At 34.9% G+C, this 16069-nt stretch overlaps 1 protein-coding gene across 3 annotated transcripts in view; it reads right to left on the minus strand.

Annotated features, from left to right (window-relative positions):
* The window catches only part of qless (decaprenyl diphosphate synthase subunit 1 qless), a 54307-nt gene that overhangs the window by 37695 nt on the left and 543 nt on the right, over positions 1-16069 (minus strand). The gene's annotated exons all lie outside the window — the stretch shown is intronic.

Raw genomic sequence — 16069 nt, forward strand, 5'->3', positions numbered from 1 at the left:
GAATTTTACCAGAAATTTTAATGCATGCCGCTATATTCTTTTTGACTATGGACGCTGGAGTGGTTGTTTCATTTTTATTTATTTCCTTTTTTTTTTTTTTTTGGAACCTTTGCGAAGAATCGACGTTTGTGCAAAAATAAATTTACGACGAAGACTTAATTTACTGAAATGAAATATCGTTGACTAAGCAAACAGATTTAATGTTGCGATAATTGGAAAATATTGTGTACAATTGACAAGTATATCAGACTAAGAATAAACAGTTAACCGTAAGACGTATTTTTGTAACTAGAAATAGATTACAACCGTTATTTTAACAACAACCATTTTATTAAAATTTTTTAGCAATTGTAAGAAATGGGATTTTTCTCACTGTAGCGATACATCAGGAAAGTGAAAGAAACTTAGAAAATCAATGTTTAGAAAGTGAGAACAAAAGCTAGACTAACTTGAATTTTATTGAAAGAATTTTTTTCTCGACAAATGATTTTTTTTTTTTTTTTTTTAAAGAGAAAAATGAACATGACAAATCGAGTACTGGAGTAAAAAAGATCGTTATTAACAATTGAAAAAACGCCACATAACTGTTTTGTTTTTTTCTAATGCCAGTATCGCATTGTTTTTCCAATTTCGACAAGCAAGGACTCACGCAGTCAATTAGGCAGCAGAACAAGCTTCTTGTCTTGAGAATTAGAGACACTGTAATAGTTGATTGAAATCAAACTAATCTATCAACTTGAAAAGTTTACACATTGGTTGATTTTCAAGTAAAATTGTTAAATCGTCAATATTGCTGACGCGACGATCTGTAAGGTGAAAAAAATGTCGAAAACTCTGAACCGTTAATCGCATGATCACGATAAATTTCAATGAAAAATTAATCGCGTTCGATTTTCTGTACAGATAATTTTAAGCAACCGATTATCAATTTTTGAAACGAGAAATAGCCGGTTAAAATAAATTTTGCCATTTAGATAGAACGAAAAAACGTTTCGACTGCCTGAATTTTAATCTCTTTTTCCTTCCGTTTCGTTCACTACAATTTCACGAAAATTGTTACCGCTCGTTTCGCATTTCAGATCCACTCGATCAATCTGACTTGGTCCATTTTTTCCACATCGATACAATTGGATCCTTACGGTATAATTATACAGCATAATAATAATACGAATAATTTCTAAACGATTGTTTTGCCACAGGTACGATTTAAATTTGATTTTTTTTTTCCAACTCGACGCAATGTATTCTTCTAAGGTGTTTGAATAATATATTCGAGGCCGACCGTATTTGATTTTCCCGTGAACGCGTTGCAGCGCATCCGGTTCACCGTCCAGGATACGAAGCTTATTCCAAGAAAACGACGCGACGGTATCTTTGTTTCATTTTTTATTTTTTATTTATTTTTTTTTTTTTAGTTACACCTTTTTCGGTGTTAGGAATTAAAATACCCATCGAAAGGTACGTTTCAACTTTCGGCAAAATATACAGTTTTTCACGATTTAAGCAAAGGAAATTGCTTCTAGATGTGCGTATTTTTGCATGCGGATTATTGTACATAATTGCAAAACTTGTGAGAATTTCGTCGAGAAGAGTGCAATAGAAAGCGAATCGCACAAGTACTCTATAATTATTAACTAGTAATTAAAGCTCGCTGATTCCACGTTGTTACAACATCCGAATAATCGTTGAATTATTACTTTTTGGATTATACCGACAAACGGAAGTCATATTTATGGAAACGTGAATATATTTGGCAAGATTAGATATCCATCGTTTCTAATACATCATTTCTACATTTTCATAATTCTATGCAATTAATTGCGTGTGATCGGAATTTATTTGTCGCAAATTATCCGAATAGTATAGTAAAAAATCATTTACCAAGGATCGACGATCGAGAAAGTAGAAACGATTCAATCCCATTATACATAATAATTTACCTTGGATCAAGTATTACGTTTGAGTATTTTTATTTTATTTTTTTTTTTTTAACATTTTTCCCATTATTTCCTAGAAGACTTGTTTCTAAACAGATCATAAATATTTCCCGACATATTCTCGATAGCTTCAAAGCGTTGTATTATTACAAGGAACGGACGAGACGTATGCACTTAAAATAAAACACGTATGAGATGAGAATTTATAGAAGAAACATGTGGAAGGAGGAGGGAACGACGTAGGAGGATTGCATAACGGGATGCGTCGAGTGATTACTGTAGGTAAGAAAAAAATAAAATTTTAAAAACGACGAGACTCCGTTGACCCGGAAAACTAGGATGAGGTGAAACGAGAATGGGAATTGGAAAAAAACAAAAAAAAAAAAAAACAAGGGAGAACCTATCGAGAGGATTTTCTTCCGCCTACTTTAACCCACAATCGAGAGATCGTCTACTACTAATGGACCTTACGACCGGTTTTCGGTGCGCGTGAACCCAAACTTTCCCACGGCACATACGAGAGTTATAATCCCATAGGTGTGTGCTTCCAGCAGGTAAATACGTACATGCACGTGTTGCATATATATATATATATATATATATATATATAGAGAGAGAGAGAGAGAGAGAGAGAGACGCATGCACAGCTGGCATGAAAATAAAATATTCCCAGACGGTGAGATAGGTTTAATAAACATGGCCGTCGTGGTGAGAATTATTAGAGAGACTTCTTCTTCGTAGATATATCGAAGAGAAATCTTTTCTCTCTCGTAGTGACTGTGTTACACACGTATAAATACACAAACCGTAAGTTTATCTGGCGTGTGTGTTTTGTTACTGTACGTATTAATCCGTTAACTTTAAAATAAAAATGTTGTCGCAAAATGCATTTACTTGAGTAAGGAAACACTTTTTGAACGATTTTGAGATGTTTTGGAAATATTGCGGAAAATGAGTGATTTTGATTTTTTTTTTTTGATTTCTTTGAATATTCGAGTTTTTCTCGCAATGTGAGGATAATGCTGCGGAATTGATAGCGGCAATCGATTTTTCAGAAAATTTTACCTCTGTTTAATGTATTTTATAATTATTTATATATGCGGTACGTATGGAGAAAATTGTAAAAAACGAAACTCAAGATTTTACATTACGGTGTACAAAAAGCGATTATACCTTGTATTCCTGAAACCTTTTAATCTTCTTTTTATTGGTATAATTGCTTTTCCGATTTTAAGCTCGTTTAAGGAATTGTCACGTGCTCAAATCGAATTTTAAGAACAAATTATTCTAACATTAAGGCGAGTAAGGATCTCTTTCGGAATATGAAAAATACAAAATCTGTCCCAGTGAATTCGTATGAAATAGTCGTATGAATAAAATGAGCCAACGTCGAACGAAACCAAACGAATCTACCACATGTTTAACAATTTTAAAGTCACGTTAAATGAAACGCCTATTAAACCTAAGCTTGTTTGTCTAGTTTCAGTGATTTTTACTTTCATATTTTTAAAGAAATCTTCTTAGCTTACGAATATATTAATTTGGTGCAAAAAGTATCGTTATTTCAATCACCGTAACCTTCTTAATAGTCGAAATCAGGATTCAATTCTTGACAAAATTACTCTGCTTTAGTTCTGCTTTAATACCGAAGTTTACAAATTAGTTTTATTGTTGAAACACATTGCGAGGAATTTGTATTATTACCGATCAGATGACGAAACTCGGGTGACAACAAATTCAAAATTCCAGCTGGTTTAATGTTCTAAAAATTTTTAAATTTTAAACTTTTTAATAAAAAAAATGTATTGAATTTATAATAGAGTCACTTCAATACCAGTTAATATTATAGAGTTGATGTGTGCAGAATTTCGTCACGATCGTTAAAATAATCAAATTTAATGATTACATTGACAAATGAACTAAGTCGATTTTTAACGACATTAAAATTTTGAGTCTCTTGCATAGACGATGTATGGTTTTTAAAATAATATACAACTCTGGCAAATTATCGAAATATTATAAAATAATAATTTAAAAGCAATTTTAATCCGAAGTATGCGCAGTATTTCTGATGATATTTTAATCGTGGGTCAGGCCCATGTAAAATTGCCTTAATTTGATCGGATAGCTGGTTCTAGAATAGTACAGTTTACTTCAACGTTTTTTTCAAATCTAAACGGGTACAAGCTTCTTACAAGATTCTTTTATTACTTTTGCCAAAGGATAACTTCATACCGTTTAAAGTAATGGTGAAAAATCGTATAATTACTTTTTTTTTTCAATCCATTTACCGACGGTATCGTTTTACTGAATTATCTTCGTAATTTCGTCTGTCTTGAAATTAAATTCAACTTGACGATTGCTTACAGATAGAAAAACAAAAAAGTTGGATTACGCGTTTATTTATTTCTCTTTTTCGTCGGATAAGTTACGCAATTTGCTTAGGTAATTCATTGCAGAATTACAGGATATCAATTCGCATTGTAATTATTTTCAGTCTCGAATTGAAGCTCGATGCTAAGTATGATAAAAAATAATCGAATTTCGATTAAATCGATTATGTCTTCCTGACTAATCGAGTATAATCGATCATTTTTCCTCACAATCGGTTTTCGTTTTTTACTCCCACGAACGACGCAATGCAACATAAATTTATATGATCAGAGTATCAATTATTATAATCGTCTTACTTACTAAGTACATACTTTACGTAACGAGTAAAAGGTGAATGAATATTTTCACCTGGAATTGAAAAATTATTTTCAGTGTAACTGTAAGTTGTCAAAAAACTTCACCGCTACTGATACTACGTTCTGAAATTTACGAAATTTTGGTTTCAAATGCACCAATTCAATCGAAGCCTGTTCGATTATTTTTACCTCATTGGTCGTCGCGCTAGTAAACAATAAAGCGTAGCGATTGTCGACGTAAACGCAGAGTAAAGGCACGTGCCTCTGGAGATGCTTTTTTACTACGAGTGTACCTCGTGATGATAAATTTTTGCCGCTCAATTTTCTTCTTTTGCGAGTCATTTACCTCTCGCCGATCTCTTCGCTAGGCCGTCAAAGGTTCCCCTTGAAACACTTTCGTTGTACGTGCCGTGCTTACGTACGTGTGTGTGTGTATATATATATATATATATATATATATATGTATATACGCGTATGTACATACCTGCAAATTAGCGGTGTACGTTTAACCATTACAAGTGAAACGAGCGAGTGGTCAAGTATCGTATACATGTACTATAGGTATATAATACTGCAGGCTGCTTTCGCCTTCTTCGCCGAGTAGGTGCAAGAGACGTGAGCGTTTCACCGTCTTCGCGTTCCTTCGTGGATCATGAAACCCGATTGGCCCCGATACCCAAATCCGAATCGCGGGTAAAAGTGAGAAACGACCGTTCATTGGCCGATTCGGAATTCTGTATCGTTCACGTGCTGTCTCCACGTATTTCTATTTTCCAACAACAACGATTATCGCAATTACTGTAACACAGTTACGCCGTAGGTACACGTAAGCAAAAGATGCGAAATTTTCGAATATACTCCGTACGATGCGAAGGGACGGAAGAAGAAAAAACAGCCAGCGAAAAAAGAAAAAAAACGACAAAAAACGAGAAAAAAAAAACAAGAGAGAATTCAGATACCCACGTGCAAATATTTTTTCAACCGCGGTATTTTGCGGCTCGAGAGGCTTGTTCGACTTCCGATTTTTTTTTTTTTTTTTCTACTACCTTATCATTATGCAGGGTATAAATTTCACTGTAATGCATATTTATACTAATAACGATGATATATACTTTGACTTTTGCTCGTCGTTCTGAACGAGCAAAAAAAGACTTTCTCTCTTTTCATCGTGCATACAGTATACCACATTCGTATAGTACTTCTTATATACTTATGTATTATATTATTTATATATGTAGCGTATATTTGAATATTCATCGAGAGGAAAAAACCGCGATGCTGTGTAAGTTATACTATTCTATTTTCTCTGCGCTAATTGTTATCAAATGAAATTTGTGATATTGGTGATACATGCGTTTGTGTTCTTTCTACTCTATTTCCCCGAAACATCGGACATTCATGTTTAACGCGACTTGCGTGAAACAAGAATGTATACATACATATATATGTATATATAATAATGTTGCAGCTGGAATGCGTTGAATGTTAAATGCTTTATTAACGCGATTAGCTAAGATATTATATCGAAACGTGCAATGAATGATACTATCAGTAATACGAGGATATTACATTGTTTTTCTAAAAAAAGAGGGAAGAAACAAGATGAGGAGAGAGGGAACAATGAAGAAATAGATCTTCGAGTAGAATATTTAAGCTGCTGGGAAGCATTAATTAACTATGCGGCAATTTTTGGATGCACGGTTTATAATTATTCGTTACACGCGCGTACTGGCGCAGAATTTCTTTTTTCTAGCTGAAATACAAGCAATTTATTATGAAACAGGTTGTATTTTATCGTGGTGTATTTGTATTTGTCATAGGTGATCGGAAATTCTAAGAAAATGGGTATCGCTACAGAAACGGTTCAAATATTGTTCAAAGTACGTAATTCAATATCCTACAAGTAACTGTTAAGCATGATTATACATGTCAATACTTTCGACATTTTCTGGTTATAGAAATTGAGTAGGTATTCAATTTTTTTCATAAACGTTCGTTTCATTTTTTTTTTCCTCTCTATTTTCACGACATTTCCGAGATTTGAATGCGACAAAAATAAATAAATAAATAAATAAACCAACCGAGTATTATACTCCCGGGAATTCCACGGATTTACGAACTTGCTAATTACATTACAGTTTTCACAAGTTCGGATGTTTTCAGTTAAATTTGCGTACCCTGGGCGGATACAACGTTTCGCACGTGTTTGCTTTGCATACAAAATACAAGCGAGATTCGTATATATATTGTATATGTGTGTTGTATAATAATCTTGTGCGTTGAATCGATTATCTTACGCGGATTATTATCCATACACGCCCTACGCGGATGTAAAAATAGATGTACGATGAAAATCTTATTGGAATTTCGTAAGTAATCGCTGTTATTTAAATCTAAGTGAGATTTATTCTCCGATGTTTCAGTCGAATAAGAAACAAGAAAAATAGGAAAGTAATAAGCTGCAGAATATGAATACCACGAAAAGGATATCACGTTAAAATAGTACAATTACATTGGAAATAAAACCGCGGATGAGAAGTTTTTTTTATAAAAACATATCACGTTATCAAGCATTTTACTACATTGTTTCCTTATTTTCAAAAGCACAAAGTACAATCGTTCATATTCGAATAGATGTTTTATTTTGATTCCTGATTAATTAACAAATTCACAGGCTTCCGTATAAATACTTTTTCATTACGTCTGACATAAGCTGGGAATATGAAAAATAATTCACTTCGATCGGATTCAAATCGATCGACACGTTGCTACGATTTCAAAAATTAGCTTTGACGATTCTTCGGTTGCGTGTGTGCGTGTTTTTTTTTTTATACTTGTACATACATAATTCTCAAATAAGACGACGCGTCAAGTATTTTTGTAATTCCAGTACTATTCTGACAAATTGAAGATTGATGAAATTTTATATTCCTAGGGATAAAAGTAGATCATACAAATAAATTGACTAATTCCTGATATTCCAATCGCTAGAAATACAAGAGAGATTTAAAAAAAAAAAAAAAAGATATCAAGTCCTCATTGTCAATTATTACGGTGAAGAAATGCATGCGGTTAAATCAAGTTCCGGAAACGAAGTAGAAACAGTAGTACGTACATATACGTATGTTGTGTATATAATATGTTTGCAGTAGCTATTGGAAAAACCGCGGATGTATCCGGTGTACGAAGATCATCGGTTCGTCGTCGAGACCTTCGCACGGTCGGTATGAGAAAATAATTCCAGAGGAGAAACAACCCGAAAGACTACAAATGAGGATCGTGCAGATTATACGTTACATCCTTATCACCCATTCAGGGTACGTGCTCTGCGTGCTCTTTGTCCAAGTCTTACTAACTAACGATAAACAGGGCCGTGCAAACGCGCAAGCGAAATTCCCCTGAATGATTCGAGACCGCGCGAACGTGACAAATGGATATAAATAAATGAAATATATGGATAAATGAAAAAAAGAGGCGCAGAAGAGAAGGATACGGTGAACGTTTTACATGCAAAAATGTGCGCTACGGGAATAACGATTTATTTCAACGTTTATATTATGAAGCTGGGAGGGTTACGAGATTTGAAAAACGTTTAAAAGAAAAGTATATATACTTGGATGAATTACTCATTTCGAATACAAGATGAAAGAAGAAAAAAAATCTGCTCCTTAAATATTGAAACAACAAAATAGGCAGGTAATAGTTGCGTGATGGGTAAAAAAAAATTATTCACAAAGTGTTATATGTTTTATGTAATGAGAAATTGTAATTACCCAATATTTAGTTACTGTTAATGCCTCACACGGAATTTCCCACGCGAGTTTATGTTCACTTGCCGTAAAGACACGTAAATGTGCGAGTAAAATTTTGGGTGATATTTTATGCAATTTTTATAATTGTCTAGGTATTGTTTAAAAAAAAAAAAAAAAGAAAAAGAAAAAGAAAGAACTCTCGGACACAAAAATGCAGTCCTCGTGCTTCGTAGGATTCGCTTCTCGCCTTGGTTAAACCATCTTCATTCATGCAGGAAGCGTTTATTCATGATCTTCTGACGTAGGAATACACTTTAGTGATTCACGCCTCGGAATATGGTGTCGATGAAAGATGTGATGTTAATTTCAACCATTTTTCAGCCTGTGTTTATAGAATTAGATTTAGATGTAAGATATGCTGTTGTTATTATTATTATTGTTGTTGTTATTGTTATTGTTATTATTATTTTGGCAAGATTTGACTATATTCGATTGAAAAATCTTCACTTTTTGAAATACCTGAAAAACACCAGCATTGGATAAAATTGATCTGTACTGAGCTTAATGATATACACTGCAGAAAAATAAACATTCATTGATAAATAATTCCGAGCACGGAAATTACGAGATGCAGGTATGGGGCAATTGTTATTGAATGATGTCACAACATGTTTTTCCAATAACAAGATAATTCACCGTCGATCATGAATTTTTATGAGGCCTATATTATAGAGTATAGAATTCGTTACTGAAAGCTCTGCAGCGTATAAATCCAAAGCTCTGTGACCGCCAGTTCATAAACGAGATCTTGATAAAAAAAAAATCATTCGACCAACTTGTACCAATTGTAAAAGTAACGTTCTTGCTTCGTTAACAACGGTCAGCAGCCAATGGTTAAATTTGCCCCCCCCCCCCCTCTTTTTGATATTACAACTCGTTGGACAATTAACTACGTGTAAGTTTACATGCAATCGTCGAATCGTCCGATCGATGTGTCGTTGTGTGAAGTATTAATGACACAGTTACGTGACAGAATCATTGCGGGGGATCTAAATATTGCAATTATCTTTTTTCGTTTCAATTTTATAATAACATCTAGAATTATCCTTGAAACGACCTAGAAAATATATAATTACACGCGTGAGCTTGGTTCTGATCCTATCGTATACCTAGTTTTTATTACATTCCACTTTTTTCTTACTATACCCGGTGAACAACGAATTTCGCACTCGACAATCGCCAATATGCGTTATGACGCCATACAGGCCTCGTGAACACCGTCGTCACTAGTGCTCGAGGACAATGAGACATTACGATAACAACAGTTTTTGAATATAAAATACGGGCGGGAGTTTTCGATCGGACGAAAGAAGAGGATGAAATAAGAAGAAAATACATGTAGTAATAATAAACATGTGAAAACAGACATTGACAGATCGATGAACAAATATTCGGAGGTCAGAGCGTCTCTGGTATTATTTGAATATCGATCCACGTATAGCGGTTTTTCTTGTTTTTTTTTTTTAAATTTTGTTTAAGTAAACCAGGTAAAGTACCTGAAAAAAAAACAACAACAAATAATAATAATAACAATAACAATAATAATAGAAATCGGAATTGGGAAAAGAGAGACCAAAAAACGAAGGCAGAGAAACGTTAATTTCTTTATTATTGAATGATCTAGTCACAGGTACATTGTAGCGTTTTTTAAGGTCACGTAGCAGTTCTACCTTTACCGACCGATCAAAATCACCCTTTTCCTTCATGTAATGAATAAACAAACGAACGGGAAGGGCTCAAATTTATGATCGTGCATCGCTCTTTCATAAACGAATTCAGGAAAGTTATTCGTATCCCGAAAATCGTTAATTCATTCACGAAATTCTGTGTACTTTTATTTACGAAATTGTTGCAATTCCTTGTTTTCGTTTAGAGACCTATGGAAATGAAAATGTATTGGGATGTTTTTGTTCGTAATTGCGTATAGAACGGAGTTGCTGTCAAGCACGTTTTTGCATTTGAGATACGTGGATTTCGATATTTGGAGATACATACGTTAGGTGAAAATCGACCAGAATCGAATCATCGATGTCCAAGCTTTATTTACGATTCTAGTAATTTCGATATTCCCATATTTGAAGAGATCTCGGCAACTTACAATGACAATAATTTGTAAAATACCGAATGCTCGACAACATATCTCGTAAGAAAGTAAATGAAAATTGTCGATTTTTGGCCAACTAATCCCCTCAATAGATTTTCTAACATTTCGCGTGTGTATCGTAATGATTTAATCATCGAAGCATTGTTCCCACCCGATTACAATATCATCTTACGCGTTGTACAGAATCGAAACGATCGACCAAGCTACCAAATGAAATATTGAAATGCGTGTATAAGGTACATATTACACAATGCACGTTTTGTGAAGAAGCGAAGCGTCGGTTTAGCACAAAAAGATACAATAGCAGCCCCCCGGGTACGCGATAATCGAATCATTGTTAGCGGCACGACAATAAAGAGCGCAGATTTTGTCAGCCTTGGCACCCATCACATCGCGTTACGTATAATATATGATACACACGCACCGCAATTATTACACGCGTTTTGTACGAGTGTGAGTGAGGTAATTGGACGTTGATGTTGCAGCGTTGTGGGTTACCTACCCTTTTTTTGTACCTATTATAATATATTTGTATTGTGTTTGTTTATTCGTCTGCTAATGATAATTGTGTAACATTGATTGAAACCGGAGCTTAGGATTCGCGGGGTAAAAATTCCGTTCAATTAATTATAAGGAATTGATAGAGGATGAGAAAAGCTTGTTGAACAAGAGAAGGATGAACATTGAACATCGTCCGAAAACACAAGGCTGATGTTAGTAACGTTAACGTAACGAAATATCATAAAATAAATCGTTGTAAGATTTTAAGAACGACTTTCGAGCAGTTGGCTTTTCAAAATACGAACATGTTTTCTTTGTTATGATTTATTAGCTGAATTTCAGACAGTTCTAAGGGCGCGAAGTAACGATTTTCCTAAAAAATGTTTCGTTAAATTAACGTCACTAACTTTGACTTTAGCCGAAGACAAGATTTGCGCCACACGCTTTGCATGTAACGCAATACGTAATTGTTGTAACTAGGAAAACCACGAACAGGTATTTACTGTTACATACTGAAATCGCGGTTGCGTATTAATTTTCAATGAATATTGAATCATCTACGCGGATTCATTTATATCCGTGGAAAACGGTCGTTATTACGACTTATTATTTGTTTTGTTAGATTGCGTTTTTCAACGGTCCTTTGCACTTTCGTTTTTATATTATATGTATTTTCATTTGATCATTTTTCTTCTTGACATTGTATTCAAATTTGTATCGGATTTTATGAATAATATTTAACATAATTAACGTTGAAGCGATTTACAGAAAATCGAAAGTGTATGAAAAAGGAGGACTAGCGTGAGGAACTCGGAATTTGAACGATTTTTTGCAAAGTTGATAAAACTTTAGACGACGTTTTTGAAAACTACTGACGTTTACTCAACGAGTATTAAATTTAGACCGCAGACGATAGAGCTAGAATAATCATCGTGATACGAAATTTTCAAAATATCATATACGAACATTCAATCTGATGAAATGTTCGTCAGTCGTTTAATTTCGAACGAGCGTAATTGCAGAACGCGAATTCACGATTAAGACATCGACATTAATCCGGCTCTACGGCTAAAAATAATTGGGAATTTCTTTCGTCTAAAATTTTATGTCGCATCATCAATTACTCGCTATGATGTAAGTCGTCCGAAGGGTACTTTAGAAGCTGCGCCTTTCGCTACAAAAATTTGGCATGATATGCATCCAGAGACTTGTGTGAAATATAAACGGTTGAATAATTATGCATTGGATCAAGAAATATCGACGAATGATACTTTTGACTTAGTAGTGATATACATTTTAATGCCTAACCGCTTGCATAGTCGGAAAATTTTTTAATTTAAAATAGAAAAAAATTACAAAATTAAAAAAAATTTCTCATACCTAAGTACAATTTATTACCGTTTACCTATGCGAGCTTATTAACACCTACGGTTTGATCGTAAAATTTGGAAGACTATTACGAAACCGGTTGCGGTGGTAATATCATTATTCGTTTCATTTTTTTTTTTTCCTTTCATCTTTTCTTTTTTTTTTCTCGTACGAAAAGATGCACGTACCGCTCTTTTCATTTCTTGACAGACTTTATTGAGAAATGTCTGTAAATAAGGTCATATTATTCAGATTTTTCAAAACTGAAGAACGCCATACGCCGGATACCGAATGGTAAAGCCATCGAAGGCAGCAGACGTGGAAAAGAGAGATACCCATTATCGACGATTGAGTCACCTTGGGAGAAGAATTCCGTAAACGTCACGATCGTAAGCATCCTGAGTTACATGGGTATGTAGGACACGCACTTCCAACCTGGATGTTTAATCTGAGTTTCTCCAAATAGGCGATAGGCCGGCAGAAAACTGATTGCTCACGTATAACAGAGGATACGTATATCGTACAGTATTATAGCGTGTCGGTTTTGGGGAATTGCTTGAGAAAAAAGTTGACGAATGATCGTTTCGATGTTGGTAGGACTTTACACGTACTCGAGATCTAGTTATGGGCAGACCGATCATCTTCGATAAACATTTGCAATTCGCACATCAACATGTCGGTATATTGATGTTATTGATATGCTTGATTTATTCAAAGAGATCGTAAGGAAATTTAATAAGTCATAATGAAACACCAAACATATCTCGTGATCTAAACACTTAACACCTTCAAAGTCTGAAATTCCTGAATCATTTTTTAAATTTAAATTCTTCCTTTCGTCAACGTTAAATACTAACTTCAAATTCGGTACTTTTGCGAAGAAACAAATCTAAATTTGCACTATATATATATATATACTGTAGATATCAGTATATATATATATAGTATACTGAGCATAATCGAAATTTTAATATCTTGAATTTTTCGTAAAGCATATATAATCATCTTGAATAAGACGTGAGTAAAAGTTTCGTCAAATTTCGCACCATATTTAGATCAGCCGTCTTTTGCGCGACGATGATAGACTATTGATTTTTACCAACGGAAATACCGAGAACCCAAGAAGTGACGTCAAAGAAATAAAGATACGCTCGGTTCATACTTTTTGCACTTTGTAAAATACATAACACCGATATAGTTAATAATAATAATTATTCACTTTTAGCACACTTGAGTGTGTCGGATTTCAAATCACAACAAAATTAAAACAACGACGATGATGATACATAATTCGATTTGAGAATGAATAACTTTACAAACGATTTGTTTTTAAAAGGAATCATTTCAATAAAATGAATGAATTCTAATTGCCGGATGAGTTTACGTTTATACATAATAGCGACACCTCCAAATGTCAGAAAGTAAATAATTACTTCTTGCACAATCTTCGATGACTTTGAGTTCGAATCGAAATTTGTTTCGGATTATAAGAAAATGGTTGCTAAAATTCGACAAATACCCTCTGTTATCAAATACGTATTCTCGAGCGATTTGCGAATGTTATTTTTTTTTTTTTTTTGCATATTTTCAACCGTTACTGTGAGTTTAAAAATCAGCGTGGCAGCGCCACGAACCAGGAACCTGCCTCCTAAATTTGGCGGGAAACCTTGACACCGTCGTCGTGCAACGTAAGTACGGATGATGATATTTGGTCGGGTAAACATTGCGAAAGTGAAGAAGATGGCATTGCCGATGTTGACTGACAGCTGGCCTACGATTCTACAATGCTAATCGTGCAGCAGTCCATACGGAACAAAGTCATTTGTTGCGCTACTAATTGTATTGTGAAAATATTCATCGTGCATTCTCTCGCGTGCAACGCATGCGCGCTCAAGAGCGTGATTTTAAAACGGCCCGCGATGTATGGATAGGTGGGTAAAATGTAAGGCATTCGGTAGGCAGGCAGGCGAGCAGGTGAATTTGTGAAATCGTAAGAGCTTGACGAGTCGATGGAGTAAAGCAATAAAACGACAATGAATGAATTTATTGAAATTGTTTTCAAGTAGAAGCCTCTTATCCCATAAAAGATTCCAACTTGCTCAATTTGTTGACTTGGATAAGAGATGGAAAGAATTTATTTTAGCCAGTTTGTATACAGATGGTAAATAAGATGGATCAACTAAACGTTAGTTTTATAATTTTGCGGTTTGGAGAAATTGTATCTGTAGAGTTTATTTCCAATATACCGTTATTAAGGAAAATTAATTAGCACCACTTGCCTCATCTCTAATCGTTTTTGCCTGATTGCAAGCGAATGACTCGCAATGACTAACTCACTAATTGCTCTAGTACTACGAGATGCGTATGTAGACAGTAAAACTCCCCGGAGCTATAGTTAAGCAATTTATGCATTCTGACGACAGGTTGATTGAGTTGTTGCGGCAGTCATGAACTTCAAAAGCTAGTTACAATAATATGCACATATATGTGTGTGTGTGTGTGTGTGTGTGTATGTGTGTGCGCGCGCGCGCGCATAAGAAAGTATACAGTGTATGTAAAGCATGTTACTAGAACTGTGAGAAAGTATGATTCGCATAGCGAAAACGCAGTGGAATTTGTTGCGTATATTTATAACTGTACACATGCACACACATATTTATGTATGCAAGTTATTCCGCAGCGAGAAAGTAAAGAATATCTTGAGGAATCTGTATATGAGAGATCCGCCTAGCCCACTTGTGAAAAATTTTCCACCGCGACTAGTTTTGCTAATTTAGTAACATTATGTACGGATAGGCAAGAGCTGCGAGAAAGAACATTGCCGGTACCGCTCCTTCGCATGCTTAAACCTCTACTCGTATTTATTTCTCAAGTTTCGTAACGTGAATAATGATTAGTCAAGCCTTCGATAGTCCGCGGTAACAGCCAGACTTTCGTCGTTTGATAATCGAGTGGGGTCGTCGTCGCAGTTTTCGCCTTTTTCGCAGTTCTCGTCGTCATCGTCGTCGTCGTCGTCATACCAATCGCATGTGAAACACACGCAAAAATCACCTGTACATTACTAAACAGAGATTTAGAAACCGCTAATAGAAACGAAGACAAACTTTCGCAAAATAAGACTTGGCCGTTGCCTGAGAAAGCTGATCATTTGAATTGCGCGCCACCGTCAAATACAGATTCAAGTATGGCGGCAAAACGCCTGTCTGTTACAACGGTTACAACCTTCGGTTTTCTTGCCTGGTTAAAAAACTTGGCATGAATTAGACGATCCGAGTGCTGGCAAAATTTTAAGTAAGGTGAAAAGCGAAAATTGTTATGTTTCATTGTCGATTCAAAGCAGATGTATCATCGTTCAGGAATGTTGCAGCAAATCTACTGCTGCAACATGCGCGCTAGCAGACGGCATCTGCGCACATAGAACGATCGTCTGCTGTTATCAGCTGACGAGACACGAATGAAAACAAGTGAAGTATTACTTATGTTCTTCTCTTTTTTTTTAGAAAGTTTAAAGATTCGTTCGATTTACTTCATGCGGTGGAGAAACGTTGACTTTGACAGATGGATTGACGATTCTGATTGACGATTGAACCGTGATCATTTGATGAAATATAACACAGAGGACTTTGATATTTAAACAAATCCCGCCGCGAGCCGGAT

This window comes from Neodiprion pinetum, chromosome 1, assembly GCF_021155775.2.
Source record: "Neodiprion pinetum isolate iyNeoPine1 chromosome 1, iyNeoPine1.2, whole genome shotgun sequence".
Classification (NCBI taxonomy): domain Eukaryota; kingdom Metazoa; phylum Arthropoda; class Insecta; order Hymenoptera; family Diprionidae; genus Neodiprion; species Neodiprion pinetum.